Here is a 14,426-nt window from a genome sequence, read left to right as displayed (position 1 = left end):
CTGACACAGAAGTGTGTGTGTGTGTGTGTGTGTTTAAAGGGACACAAAGCAAAATACACTTAGTCTGCAGGGAGGTAGACCCTGCCCATCTTCTGCTATGGTAGTGGCTAAGAGGAGAGTTACACTGACCTTTCATTGAATCACCAATCAATACAGTGCGAGCTGCAACCGCTTTGACGCAGACGTAAGATTGCCTGCAGGAATGGCAGTGGCCTGCAGTTCTAAAGTAGTGGGGGTAAAGCGGAGGTGCAGGGGGCATTAGCTGCCTCCTCTCATTATCGCATTATGATGTCTTCCTTTTTTAGAAAGGGGGTGGAGGACCCTTGGTGTCCACATCCACCACAGTGTGTGTTTTTGTTCTATAGCTGACAGACACACTGGGCCTATTACACATATTTACTGACATTATGAAAAGGAAACAAAAGGTCTAGCAATATTGTACTTGGCAATAATAACTCAAAACTGTTTTACACTTTAAAATTTTAAATTGTCAGCTTCATTTAACGTTGGTAACCTTTAATTAAAAACTGACCAATGTATGTGGTAACATTTTTTGTGTAATTAAAATGTATGTTACTGTTTACCATACACTATCAGAAAAACTGTCACTGTAGTGCTACCTTTTGCTGCCACTGTGGTGGTACCTTCAAGGGTATATATTCTGTACCTTTAATTAGGGAAAATAATTGTTCCTTCATCTATTATAATTGTAGATTTTAAAATATGTTTATCGTTGATTTCATACGCACAGTTTCATACGCAGGACTTATATGTTCTTTTATTTTACACAGTTATATAATGAAAGATTACAAATATTTGCCTCTCTTTCAGGAGAACAGAATTTAATGTTCCTTTAAGAAACACAACTGGGCTTTAAAACCATTACTGTACCTTTAAAAGGTACATTTACATGGCTTGTACCTTTAGTGACCAATAATGTACCTCTGCCATACCTTTTTTCTGAGAGTGTTCATTTATATATGTTACGCAAGTTACTATTACTACTTTTGTAATGTTTGTAATAGAAATGATAGAAAATGCTCCAAAACGTTTTTAAGATAACAAGGTTTTGTCATTCTCCTATAAAAGTTACTATTTTGGAGATACATGTCTTTTTTTGTGACGATATAACACTGAAGCATATATGAAGTGTTGTCCTGAAATTGGGCTGTAGAGCACTGGATCTGCATTGTCTAGAGTGTTGGGATGAGTCTGAATACAATTTGTGATTGATTTCTGTATTGAGACGGGCAAAGAAAAATAATAATACTAATATGTCTGCTATGATATTACAGCGTTCTTACTGTATACGTATTATTTTTTTCTGTCTTTCTTTTCTTGCTCCAAAACGTATATTCCCCAGTGGCTGGAGAAGGACAGGAGAGCTTGTTTAATTTGTAGTTTAATCTCCATACAGTGACACTACAGAAGTATCTGTCACTGCAGAGCAGATCACACCACACATACTGATGTGAAATAAACCAAAAGTCCAAAAAAAAAGCAGTTCTATTAAAAGCACATCTTTTACAGGACACACAAAACTTGCACATTTAAACAGGGCACAAAGAGCTTTAAAAGTTGAAAAGACGAGAAAACCTCAGTGAAGTCAAGAAAAAAAAATCGTCTTCAGACCCCTTCAGAGAGGAGACTTCAGTTCTGAAGGAAAGAATACACTACATCTAGATCTAAATGCAAATGGAAGCTCATGTCTATGGTGTGCACTAATACACTCAGTGATCTGATATACAGGACTTATTTTGTTGTGGATATTAAAATAGCATGATGATGTTAAAATGTTATATTCTAGTACACTGGGTACTAGCCAAAGTGTCATGTCTGTTGTTAATTAATCATTAATTTCATCCAAACATGATCCATGGGCCACATTTTTGCACAGTATATACAATATTATCAAAAAACTAACAATCTAACCACACTCTCCCCAACACACACAATACCACTGACATTTCAGGGTGAGGCAAAGCACCAGACAGCCCAACATTCCAGACAAGGGCACTGAGAGCCCAGGTCCATCAACTGACAGATGAGTGTGCTGCTGAGACCATGCTGTGTAATGAAGGGATGAACTGGGCCATCCCCCCCATGTAGAGAATGAAGCCACTTGTGCTCCATTAGGATTCCAGGCTTCAGATGGCATTGATAGAGCCAACACTTAGACAACTGGGCCACTCAGGGACCTGTAATGTATTTTTCCGGAAATGTCCATATAAAACTGTGAAGAGTACAATGTACAAATCCGAGAGCTGGGACAGGGCAATATCAGAGTCAATAGAATATTCTAGTCACACTATGTTCAAACATTCCACAGTTAGCAAGTGTCCACTGCTGTGCTATGTAAGAAGACACCCATACATCTATTTTATCCCGTACATCTCAGATGGGCCAAAAGAGAGTGTGAGCATTGTGAGATGGGTTCATGTTTGTCTTTGGTTTGGGAAAAGACATGGAGTACTCTGTACTGAAGGTGAAACCATCAAGGCGGTTATCAGCAAAAGACATAAAAGCCATCATTTGTCAATCAAAAGGAAAAAATGTTTAGTAGAATTAGCAAATCAAAAATGTTTAAACTTTTCTTGAAATGGGTTATGTAGATTTAATTACATGGGAATGCAATTAAGCCGTGGCCTTGTGAAGCACTCAAATCCTGAAATACTTAAAGGACAGACCTTCCAACATAATACCTGAATGTAGTAAGAAAGTACAAAAGAATTTTCTAGCCTAATCTGTGTTTGAACATCTGAGTCAGTATTGCTGGATAAAAAAAATCCCAAATAACAAGAGCACTGTGGCAGCACATACTTTTAAGTCAGTAATATTTACTTAAATATCGTTTCTTCGCACATGTTAATCTTGAGGGGAAACCCACACAGGCAGGTCTATTTTGCTCATATAATGAATGGTGACTGGTCTATTAAAAATCAAAACAAAAAAAAATATATTTTTGGACAATCCAGCTGTTTAGAAATACAACACCATGGTAACCCCATCATTTGCATGTTGCCCACATAGATTTATTGCCAGATTCAATACAAGAAAATTTCCAAGCATGACTAGCATGGGGATGAGAGAGGATGAATAAGACAGACAGAGTCAGAAAGCCAGTTGTTCGTTCTATCTTAGGTGACCAAAGTGTGCCCTTTTTCAGAGGTTCTCGTGTTTTCTTTGCCTATATCCGTTTCTCTATGTCTCTCTCTCTCTCTCTCTCTCTCTCTCTGGTGCCCTCTAACTTCACCTAAGAAAGCACAGCAGAAAAGCACTTCAGTAGCTTTGATAGAGAAAAGGGGTGGTGGGTGGGGGTGTGTGTATGTGTAAATATTTTGTTCAAATGTCTTATATGCGTCTTTGCTCTATGTTGGGTGCTGGTGTTGTACACACTGGCGGCTGGAGAAAGGGGTCTCTATACTTGCAGGCGCGCTTTGGAGCTAGAGTTCACTATGGGGGCGTTAAAGTATGTCAAACAGAACACACCACCCCCCCAACTATTACAAGCCTCAGGCCTTCTCCACACAAAATTCAAAAGCATAAACAGTCAATACAGTGTGTAAGTGGTGGAGAAAGAAAAGAAAATGAGAAAGAAAAAAAAAAGTATGAAGAACATGAGCTTTCTCAAGAGTTACACAACACAGGCAAGATCAGAGTAGAGCTTGGGCTGAGGTTCAGGCTTTTCACGAGGCTCTTCACTCTCGGGGAGAGGGAGAACACTTGTTCTTCTTGTGAATCATTCATAGCAATGGAGCGGAGGGTACGGGTGGGGGCGGACAGGTTGGGGGGGGGACTGGAAATAGAGGAAGAGTCAGATCAAGGAAATCCACACCTAGTGCAAAGGAAGAGGTCAAAGCAACCAGAGGACCAAAAGCAAACTGAAGAAATTGCTCAGCATTGTTCCATTTAAAGGCCTAGACTCTCTGTGGTACACTGAGGGGTACGCAGCAGCACAATGCAGTATTTAGGCACATAAGGCAGGAGGCTGTCTACTGCAGAGCACACACACTGAAAGCTGCCTTTCAAGACGATAACAGGGAACACTGACAATAGAAAAAAATATTTATCAAACGCACACGTTAGAGACTTCTCTTTTGAAATCTGAAGGTTTGTTTATCTGCAGTGAGTGGTTATAAATTTCAGTTGTAACAACAGTGAGGGTGAATATATCACTCTCTCTCTTTCACAGAAAATACTTTTTTTTTTACTCAAATTATTCCTGCAAGCATTCAAGCACCAACTGACTTCAGATCTATTATAAGTGGACACCCTTGTTTCATCTGCTCATGCAGTCCAATAATCTCCACTGAACAAATAACAATTTATGTTGTGTAGATTCCACTAGAACAACTGTCATCTTATGCAGCACAATTTAGAATCTGCAAAGCAATACCAAACTGTGGCTGCCCTCAGCTCTCATACCAATTATTAAACTAATAATAGTACAAGATATCACAGAATAACTAAAAAAAGCCCTGAACATGAGCAACCTCACACACAAAAGTATAAAAGTATGTAGTAATATACACATTTGATTGCTACATGGCTTTAAACAGTTGAATACCAGTTTAAATTGATTAGAGAGTTTAAAAAAACAAAACAATTGAAAATGTATTGTCTTTTACACGCCTATTAATGTGAATTGTATAACTAGACAAACTGCAACTAACATCATCCTAAATATTCCCCCTTTCATTTAGTTTATTTTACAGTATCTGGATGATAAAAGATATATTCACATTACATGGAGGCCATTGCAGAAAGTAACTGGAGCAAAGACAAATATATTTGTTGTGTAACTGCATGTAGGTGTAAACATCTGTAGCTTATATGGAAAAGCAAAATTCATGACTTTTAGTCAAAAAACACTGTTTATAAAAGAGGATGTTTCCTTACCATTTGATGCTCTCCAGGCTGTTTGTGTGCTTGAAATCGGTACAATGTGTTTACAAAGCCCTGGTGTCAGTAAATGGGTAAAAAAAAACAAAAAACTGAGAAAATGCATGTGGAGTTTTAAGACAACGGAGAGAACACCAAACACTGAAAAAGCATGAACCGAGATGAGGATACTGCACTATTCTTGCTCCATAGGTGGGTAATATTGACTTATTTTTGTATTTGTATTTTTGAGGTAATTCAAACAGTGAATAAAAATTTAACGACAAATTAAATGTCAGCCAGGTACAAAGAGTTTTTTTCCTCAAACATACCGCTCCACATTAAAAGATTAAGAGTCTGTGAATGAAAAATAACTAAATAAATAAATAAAAAAAACAGCAGGAACAGCATTTCCCCACAATCTTAGATGTCCCCTTAAATGGCAGTATAACTTGCTTTAATAGCAGAATCCAATTGTTATTCCCTGTAAAGAACTGTTTGGTAAACTGCTAAAGTTAATGGCTCAGGGCTACACTCCTTAAATAAGCGAAAGGAAAATCTATATTTTAGAGTAATATTATTAAAAATATTAATTGCTCTGTATGATGTGGTAAACTGCATTCAACTCAAAACCCTTGATAAAATAAACAACACAGATGTTGATTTTTATCTCAGTTATAAGCAGTGCATACAGCACATATTTGTTTTATAATTTAATTTTGCAAGTTCACATTTATTTTCTTTTACCTGATGTTGATCTTTGTTTAACAAATCCCAACGGAATGTTTACATGATTTTTCTACATTTAAAAAGGATTCATTTTAATAATACTATATAATTTAATTATATTAATGAAAGTAGTTTTTTTAGTATACTGTACGAAAGCAAAATCATGAATTTAACCAAATCATCAGCAGAGAATATCATTACACACCTAGTGGATCTTGAATCATATTGGAGGCATAGTCATTCCATGAATGTTATGACTTAAAAACACTAAAATTGTACTGTTAAAACAATCCCCAATAATTTCTAATTTCTTGTTTGCTCTGCAGTGAACAAATAATTTCAGTCCAAAAATTAAGCTTTTCTTATTGTCAGAATGAACTCCACAACTGTGTGCAAAAGTTTGTACTTCTCTGGTGCTTTACAATGTTCATGAGTAACTTTATCTCCATTTTGCCTCTCTCAGGGTGGAGGTGTGGGGGTTATCCGTGGAGGAAGAAAGTGACGAGACACCCTGGGATACAGACACTTTCCTTTTGTTGTCAAACAGAATGATTAAACATGCTCATTCACATGCTCCCTTGGCGCTGTGTTATTAATTTATTACTATGGAGTTATCCATGCTTTTTCCTCACACGTGGCTTTAGTTGAATGACAACGTGTTAAATTTTGTTTGAGTATGGCTGGTATAAATTATGTAACCATAGGCTGGAAACTTTGCAGCTTCCCTGTAGTATACCAGCTCTGAATCCAGTACACGCAGCATCAGTGTCATCTACTGATGCCAGGCTGGGTGGGGGACAGGGCTGGGATCTTAAGGCACCTCATAATTTGATTATCATGAGTTCAATTTTGATTCAGGGTTCCAAGATGAAATTATATTAAAAAAACTGTAATAATTCTTGACACTCATCTATTTAATCTGTTTTAAACTGTGATATTTTTTCCCTCAGATTAAATTTAGCATTGTATATCTGGCGTGACCGCCACAAGCCCACTTAAATACTTCAATGCTAACTGTAATATATATATTAATATTGTACACATGTAATGAACAAAAGTGACTTGCATTATAATAGCACTCCCTATTGGGGAAACTTCAGAGTGTTATGTGCTGTACACAATGATTTACATCTTAAAAAGTGTTTGTTTTCTAACATTATAGCAGAGTGACTCTGGAATACAGCTATAGCATCCTGAATACTATATTTATATAAAAAATTATTTAATATTATGATTTTTTTATTAAAATTAAAATTCATGGTTAGTTGTACAAAAATGCTGTAAGATTTGTTCATAGATTTGTCCACTTTGTACGCCACAGCGTTACAATTAAACATTCAGGGAATACTAAAATTAGTACATTGACTTTTTGAACAATCTGTTCGTGAAAATGTGAGATCTTAGCATTTTTTCCTGTTCCAAAATGGGCATAGCCCAAGTATCCTACTTAATAAAGTGTCTGGCTGTGCATGTGTTTATTTATTTTTTATTTTAAAGCAGAAGAAATGTATTGTCTTCATAAATTATGTCTTGGATGTACTTTGAAACAATTCAAAACAATCTTAGTTAAAAGTTAAAAACAGATCCTCTTGTCCTCCCACACCTTGAGGAGAATATGATGATTTTCAGTGTTTGTGTGAGTGAATGGAGCATGATTTTCTCTGGGAGTAGCACTGAATACCCGGAGTGATATATAGCCATATGCATGCCTACATTGTGAGACCAACCATAAAGGCTGCATGAAGAGAATGCCTCTTCATGCCATCATGCTACCAGTCAGCTCTCAACAGGCTGCTTTACAAAAACCAAAGATGAATGAATGAATGAATGAATAAGGACTGCACCAGCAGCAAAAGCATCAGTTGTGGACGGTGGTAGCTAAGGCAGGCTTTGATAGACATCAGGAAAATGACAGAACCACAGTTCCCCTCTGCTGCTACACAGGATGATGGGAGTGGAGGGGGGGAAATAAATAAATATATGCGCCAACTGATTGGTCTGTACGGCCTGTCAAATGTCAAAATGTTATCAAACTCAAGATGTATTTTCTTAAAAAACATGCTGGTGGCAGAAGGAAAACTCCTAACCTTTCTGAGAAGGAGTCAAAGCCACTTTTGCTGGTGTGGCACGCACACACACACACACATACGCACACACTTACACAGCTTACACAGATTAGGCCCCATCCACCCACCTTCAAAGTATGCAGCCCTATTTCCTAATTGATTCAGAACAGCAGGGGATAAAGATGATTTTGGATTTCTTTGTTGTATCAGGCAATCAAATTTAGTGCCACACTAATACAACACTTAACTATCTCCTGCAAAATGCAGCAGTATGAAAGGTGACTATAAGCGATCACAGGAACACTTCCTACACCAAATTATTGGCAAGGATGCAGGGTAAAATTCTAATTGATCCACAGTGCTGTTTTCAGAATTTGTTTAACCACAGGTCAAATCTTAGACATACACAGAGATGGAGCTACTGGCAATGATGAAATAAGTGATGATTTCCACCACTAGTGCTAAAGACTTCTGACCCAGCACCACACAAACACATACACAGGCTGGCGAGCCATTAGACACGGACAGAGCCGCAGTGGCTCGCGGCCTCCCTGTCAGAATCCTGACACTCCAAAGAAAGTCCTGTAGTGCGTTTACTCTAGAGGAGCTGCATGTCTTCATCACGCTGGACTGACAGCAGAAAAATCCCCAGCAAATGCACTCTACACTCACTTGCCTAACAAGACGATCCATAACAACTTACACAGCTGCTTATAGACGTTCCCAACACGTGCTATTCATTTTTGATAGGTGCTTTCTGGGGTCAGTGTAAGTGCAGTGTCTCTGCCTCAGGTAATCTACAGCTTAGCTGCATTTTCCCCAAGCATGACAAACCCACCATCAGTCACACTCAGTATCCATAATCCTCCTAATTCAGCACAGACAAAAGGACGCACAGCAGCCAAAGTCTGTTTTTATTCTGATGGCTGCACTTTGCTTTTCTGTTTGGGTCACCACATGCACAATTCCATAACTCCTGTTCTGGGTGATAAAACCATCTACACTGGTATATCACTATCAGTGTGGCATTAAAAAACAGCGTAAACTTCATAAATAAATTAAAATTAAATAAATAGAATGTTTATTATAGGGATGGTCTTTAGTATTAGAATCATCAGAAACAATACATGATTTTTTTAATAATCAGCACTGAACAGACATTTAGATTTACAGATACATAAAATCAATGTACTTATTGCAACACAGAAGAGCAGAACATTTAAGTCATGCGGAGCTATTACGCTTAATGTCTTACTGCACTGAGAAAAACAACACATATTCCTTTGCAGTGCTGATGCAGGCAGATTCCAATTTCTGTATTTAGTTCAGCACCATTTTAAACTGCAGTGATGCACCATCAGTGAATATGAAAACATGCTAGGAAGACTATACTAACATTAACTTCCTGTCCATGGATGGGGGTGCACAAAGCAAACAATATCCAGGTTGTTATGAAATTCAGGTGCCCCCTTCTTGGAAATATGGTACCACAATGGCCCAGGCAAGTTTGAATGAATTAGGTATAATATTAAGAAAAGACAAAATTACAGCCAATTAAAATATAAAAAAACAATGAATTTGGACAAGAACTCATTTATGTAAAGTACAGATTCACATAATTTTGCAGCCTTTTGTTAAACATAAGTGTATGTGTGAATGAGTGAGTTACAAGCCATGTTTTGCATGTAAAATCACTGCGAATCTGGATGAATCTATGCAGACAATGTAACTATTCGAGTTTCAGGGTGCTGAAAAATATCTGTCTGGATTTCTTCTCTGTTTCCACACATCAGAACAACAGGAACAATACAACTAGTATAACTGACGCACAGCATACCTTTCCTAATGTCTGTATTTTATTCTCCACTTTACTCATCTTTTAAGATGAGAACAGTCTGAACTAGATCTCATCACCAGAATAAGAAAGGAAAATATCAAGCCCATTTTTCAGCATGAAAACGCTGCATGTTAAGTTTCATTTAATTGAATCTCTATTGGAAAGTGTAAGTGTATTTTTTTGTTTTATTTATGTGTGTTTTTTCCCTTCTCTGCTCCTTTCTTTGTTGCCTCCCCTCGCTCGCTCTGACAAAAGACGCCAGTCTGCCAAGCCGCGCTGCTCTGGGACGAACCTGTCAATCACTACTGACGGCGCCCTGACAACATGTACGTTAAAAATTAAAGCAGCTCTCAAAGCCCGCGCGTCACTGCCGAGCCTTTGAAAGTGGCTACAGCACTCAGCGACAGAGAGGGGAGTATGAGAGAAAAACAAACTAAGAAAACAACAGTGAGAGGGGAGGGAAATGGAGCAAGGGATAGGAGAGAGAAAAAAAATTATCAGTGATGGTGGGAATTGGTATTATTTCCTTGATTTTTTTTTTTTTTAATTTGGTAAACCTCTCCAGAGATGCTGTTGCAAGCTCATGTGAGCAGTTCAGGGATTAGATACACAGCCTCCTGTAGGCCTCTGTATTACACACATTGCCAGCCCAATGCACCAGTTCCACAACACACACCTAGTAAGACTCCAACACTGCCTCATCTATCACACAAAATATCTCCCATCTATTTATATATTTAGGGTTCTGACCTACCGCCAGGACCTGCATACGTTCTTTCATTAATTCAGGTTCTATAACTGCTTCATCCTGATCAGGGTCGTGGTGGGTCTAGGTCTTACCAAGGCATGGTCAAAGACCAGGAACACAGGCACCAGTCCATCACAGGTCATCACACACTGTAACACATAAATAAATTTAATATATAAGATTCATATGCATCTATTGGACAACACTGCTCAGATTTCATATTCTTTGGGTATGACACGATATGCCTTTGCTCAGAAATCTTTAGGAAATATTTTTTCCAGTATAGAAGTGTAGGAAGAGTCCCATGAACAGGATACACTTTGTGTCCACAAGACCACCGCAACAGTGTGTGCATGAATGTGAATACTGGTGTCTGGAAGTAAAATGACCTGGATCTGGAGCCCAGAGCAAGGCCTGCTGCTGAGTTTGATAGGATTTAGAATTTAAAGCAGGGGAAAGATGAAACAGGCAGTAAATGTGTTTCTACTTCCAACATTTATATTTACAAATAAGAGAGAGAGAGAGAGAGAGAGAGAGAGAGAGAGAGAGAGAGACGTTTAAAGCTCTACTGCCCTCTGGTGGACTGATGTGTCTCACTAAAATGTCACCAAAGCCTCACTTCCCCATGGGCTTTGCATCATTACAATCCCAACTGGGAAGATACATAAATGAAAAGTGGCCAAGCTATGTTTTCAATTTAATATTTTACTATATGATCTCTTTAATATTTACAGTGCAAACAATGATAACACTTTACTGTAAGTCAATCTCTCAAAAGCATCCCAACAAGGGTCAATTGTCTCATTTTATTTCAAAGAAAAAAAAGTCTCAGGCATTGTGTCAGTTGTCATACAAATGCTTATGTAGATCTCATGGAGCTTTATAAACAATGACCCACAGCAAAGTGTCGCCCAACATTTTAATCATCCTAATCATGTAACAAGAGCAACAAATAAATAAATAAATAAAAACATATGACCTCGAAATCTGTATTCCATTTATACCACTACATTATATGTGCTATTATTACCTGATGCTATGTGATTACACATTACACTGTGGTATGGTGAAACATTTTTGCATGCATAAAAGTACTCAAGCATCCAGACTGTTGAAAACTAATACCATAACTACAGTGCAGATGGCTCTTTAATGGAGAGATAGAGTTTCATCATACAGACAGGAGCAGGCCACACACTCCATTAAACATTCCCTCACAGGTCTATTATCTACCCAGTACACATAGTGAGTTTTTAAAATCCATCTCGGGGAAAGGTGATCGGGAGATGAACAAAAACATTTAATCTCAAGCATTACTTAATTTAAAAACAAATTTCGTCACGCTTTATAGCAATTTCCCTTTCTCCTTCCTTTAAAGTTACAGCTGCTCCCGGGTGTTTGCCCTGGCAGTGCATGCATAAATCAGTGTGTACCTTTGAAATTAACCAATACATTTATTGAAACTTACAGCACACCGCATATTTCTCCTTCTTTCTTTCCCCTGCATTTCTCAGGGAGCACTACTTTAGAGCAGCAAACAACATACAACTGTAAATTTTACTGTTTTGGTGACAATGACATCTCAATCCTGTTAATCAGGATACAGCCTGTTACAGTAATTTCACATTCACCTGTTTTAAGCAAATATTTATTTTAAAATGACAAGTTTTTTTCATCTTCTGTGCTGTGTTAAATGAAAATGATGGAATTTAAATCAAAGAAATGATAGCTGTAATTTCTAAGTAGTTCCTGCAGCAAGGCAGCTGTAAGTAATGGTTGTTTATTTGAGCTGTATCTGACTTTAGCGGGGGATACAATCAACAGTTAAAAAGTATGCAAGCTATTTGGGGACTTATTTATTTATACTCCCTATTTTTTATACCGCAGTTAACAGTAAAATTTCACAGATCTGATATCAATAAACAGGAAAAGTAAAAAAGAAGGCTACATTATTAAAAGCATATGATAAATCACTTCCTGAATAATATGGGTGTAACAATTTCACTTTTTTTTTTTTACAGTTTTACAACTGTAATTCTGACCTCAATGAAAAATCATACTGGACCTGAACATTTATTGCTACACAATTAAAATAAAAACATATCGTATAAAAGTGTTTAAGATTACAAATGATGTCACTGAGGTTGTCCCATCCTGTTAGGGAACAAAATTACACCAAATGTTGCTACGGTTGTGCTCTGCACTTCAGACTCAAATCAAAAACCTCCAAAATGTACCTTTCTTCTAAAAAAAAAAATGCACATACTGTATCTTTAAAATTCACTGATGCTACAAAATTGGATGTTGAGGGCACTGTTTGTAAACTAGGGACTTAAATTGACCTAGACCTTTTTCTGACAGTGAGGTGTACAGTAAATTTCAACAAAAGTGTGCAAATGTTTCTCAGTTTGCAGATGATGTGTTCTGTCACTAAAATGAGAGGCTGGTGGGTGAGGTGAATGAACTACTCTCTCCATCATGGTCATTTGACAGGTTATGCGAGGGAGGAGGCAAGGAAAAAGGAAAGGGGGTAGAGGGAGGGCGATGACAGAAAGACACCTCAAAGCTCTGATTACCCTGAGTGGCTGAGCCCAATACTAGTACCTGCTGGGACAGCAGTACAGGGCCTCTAAATAAATTGCGAGTGGCCTTGGGCAAAAAGAAGAGTCCGCCTTTGATCTCCTTTAGCAGGGAGCGAAGAGAATGTGCAGGCAGTCAATCAAACTCATAAGCCTACACAACAACGGGGAGGACCTTTTTCTATTATTTATTTTCTTAAAAATCATGTATTTCATTATCAGAAGCTGCCTGTGCTCTGGTCGGGGGCGGCGCAATCAATAATTGATATAGCCAACTTTGCGCCTTTTCCTTTGACACTCTTGTCACTAACTGTTGTCAGAACACATTTACTTTGATGGCAAATTTGAAGAAGCAAAAAATGGCATCACATGTGATTATATATTTAGGGCAGCTGAAAGGCTGCCTCGGCAGCGCCGGAGCACTATTCCCTGCATGTTCAAGGGGCTCCATTGAAGTTTGCGTGTCTGTTGTTGCCAAGCCTTGCCTTAGACACAGCCGCATTGTAAGGTGATCTCCCCTTCTGAGGGAGCAGATAAAAACAGATCCGAACCTTTTCTCTCTCTCTTTATGGTGCGTGTGTCATGTGTCAGTAAACACCATGACTAGTTTTAAAGGAGGACTGATCACAGGCGAGAAAAACCTACTCTTTAAACTCTGAGCTACGGAGCAGTGGGGGATACATCACGTCAGTGCCAGCTTTTTCATTCCCTGGACCTTTCAGGCTCTTCGTAAAATCAGGGAGGAAACTTAGAGCAGCATGAAAATACATGCTCATCCGTCACTTTAGATACAGACCATGACTCTGCTCTCCAGGTGCTAAAAGTTAGAGAGAAACGCAGGAAAGATTTGAGACACCCTTAAAATGGTTCTTCAGTTTTACTTTAGTAAGGTGGTGATCCAATAGAAAACCATCAACACTCAACAATAGATTTTTTTTATGTTATTATATGGCACCATAAACGGTCGCACTAGATAAACTAGATGTTTGTCAGAACTATGTAGCACCCTTTCTGTCCATATTATCAATGTGACAACGTGAACACCTGCATTTAAAAACCAAGCTCATCAGCATATATGCAGATGAAAGTTAGCGCTCTCATAACTTTGTTCAAAAGAACACATATGCTGCTGTTGGATCAGGGCACAGACTATAAGTTCTTGTAAAAGTTTATGTTTTTTTCCCTCAAAAGTCAGAAAAGGAGACAAACTTTAAAATAAATAACAGATGTATCCATTATTTGTGGGCACCCCCACCATCTCCCCTCTTACACATACACACACACACACACACACCACTGCTCCTCCTCCAAACACCATTTCCTCATCCTTCAGTGTGTATAATGCCACCATTTCCTCTTTTAATTATCCCGCAACAGAAAAGATGGACCACATCAGACGCATCTGTGTAAATCCATGGCTGGCAGGCTCTCAGAGCGGCGGCAGGGTGGACGCTCCGTCTGCTGTGGCCGATAGAGTGGCTCTCTCGCTCTGCCAACCACGCAGAGAGAGACAGCCTGCAGCTCTACACAACAGCAGCACCATGATCTCTCAGTGGAAAGGTCCTCGTCTTCCAACGCGAGCACAC

This window comes from Hoplias malabaricus, chromosome 3 (assembly GCF_029633855.1).
Source record: "Hoplias malabaricus isolate fHopMal1 chromosome 3, fHopMal1.hap1, whole genome shotgun sequence".
Classification (NCBI taxonomy): Eukaryota; Metazoa; Chordata; class Actinopteri; order Characiformes; family Erythrinidae; genus Hoplias; species Hoplias malabaricus.
This window is presented reverse-complemented; position numbering follows the sequence as displayed.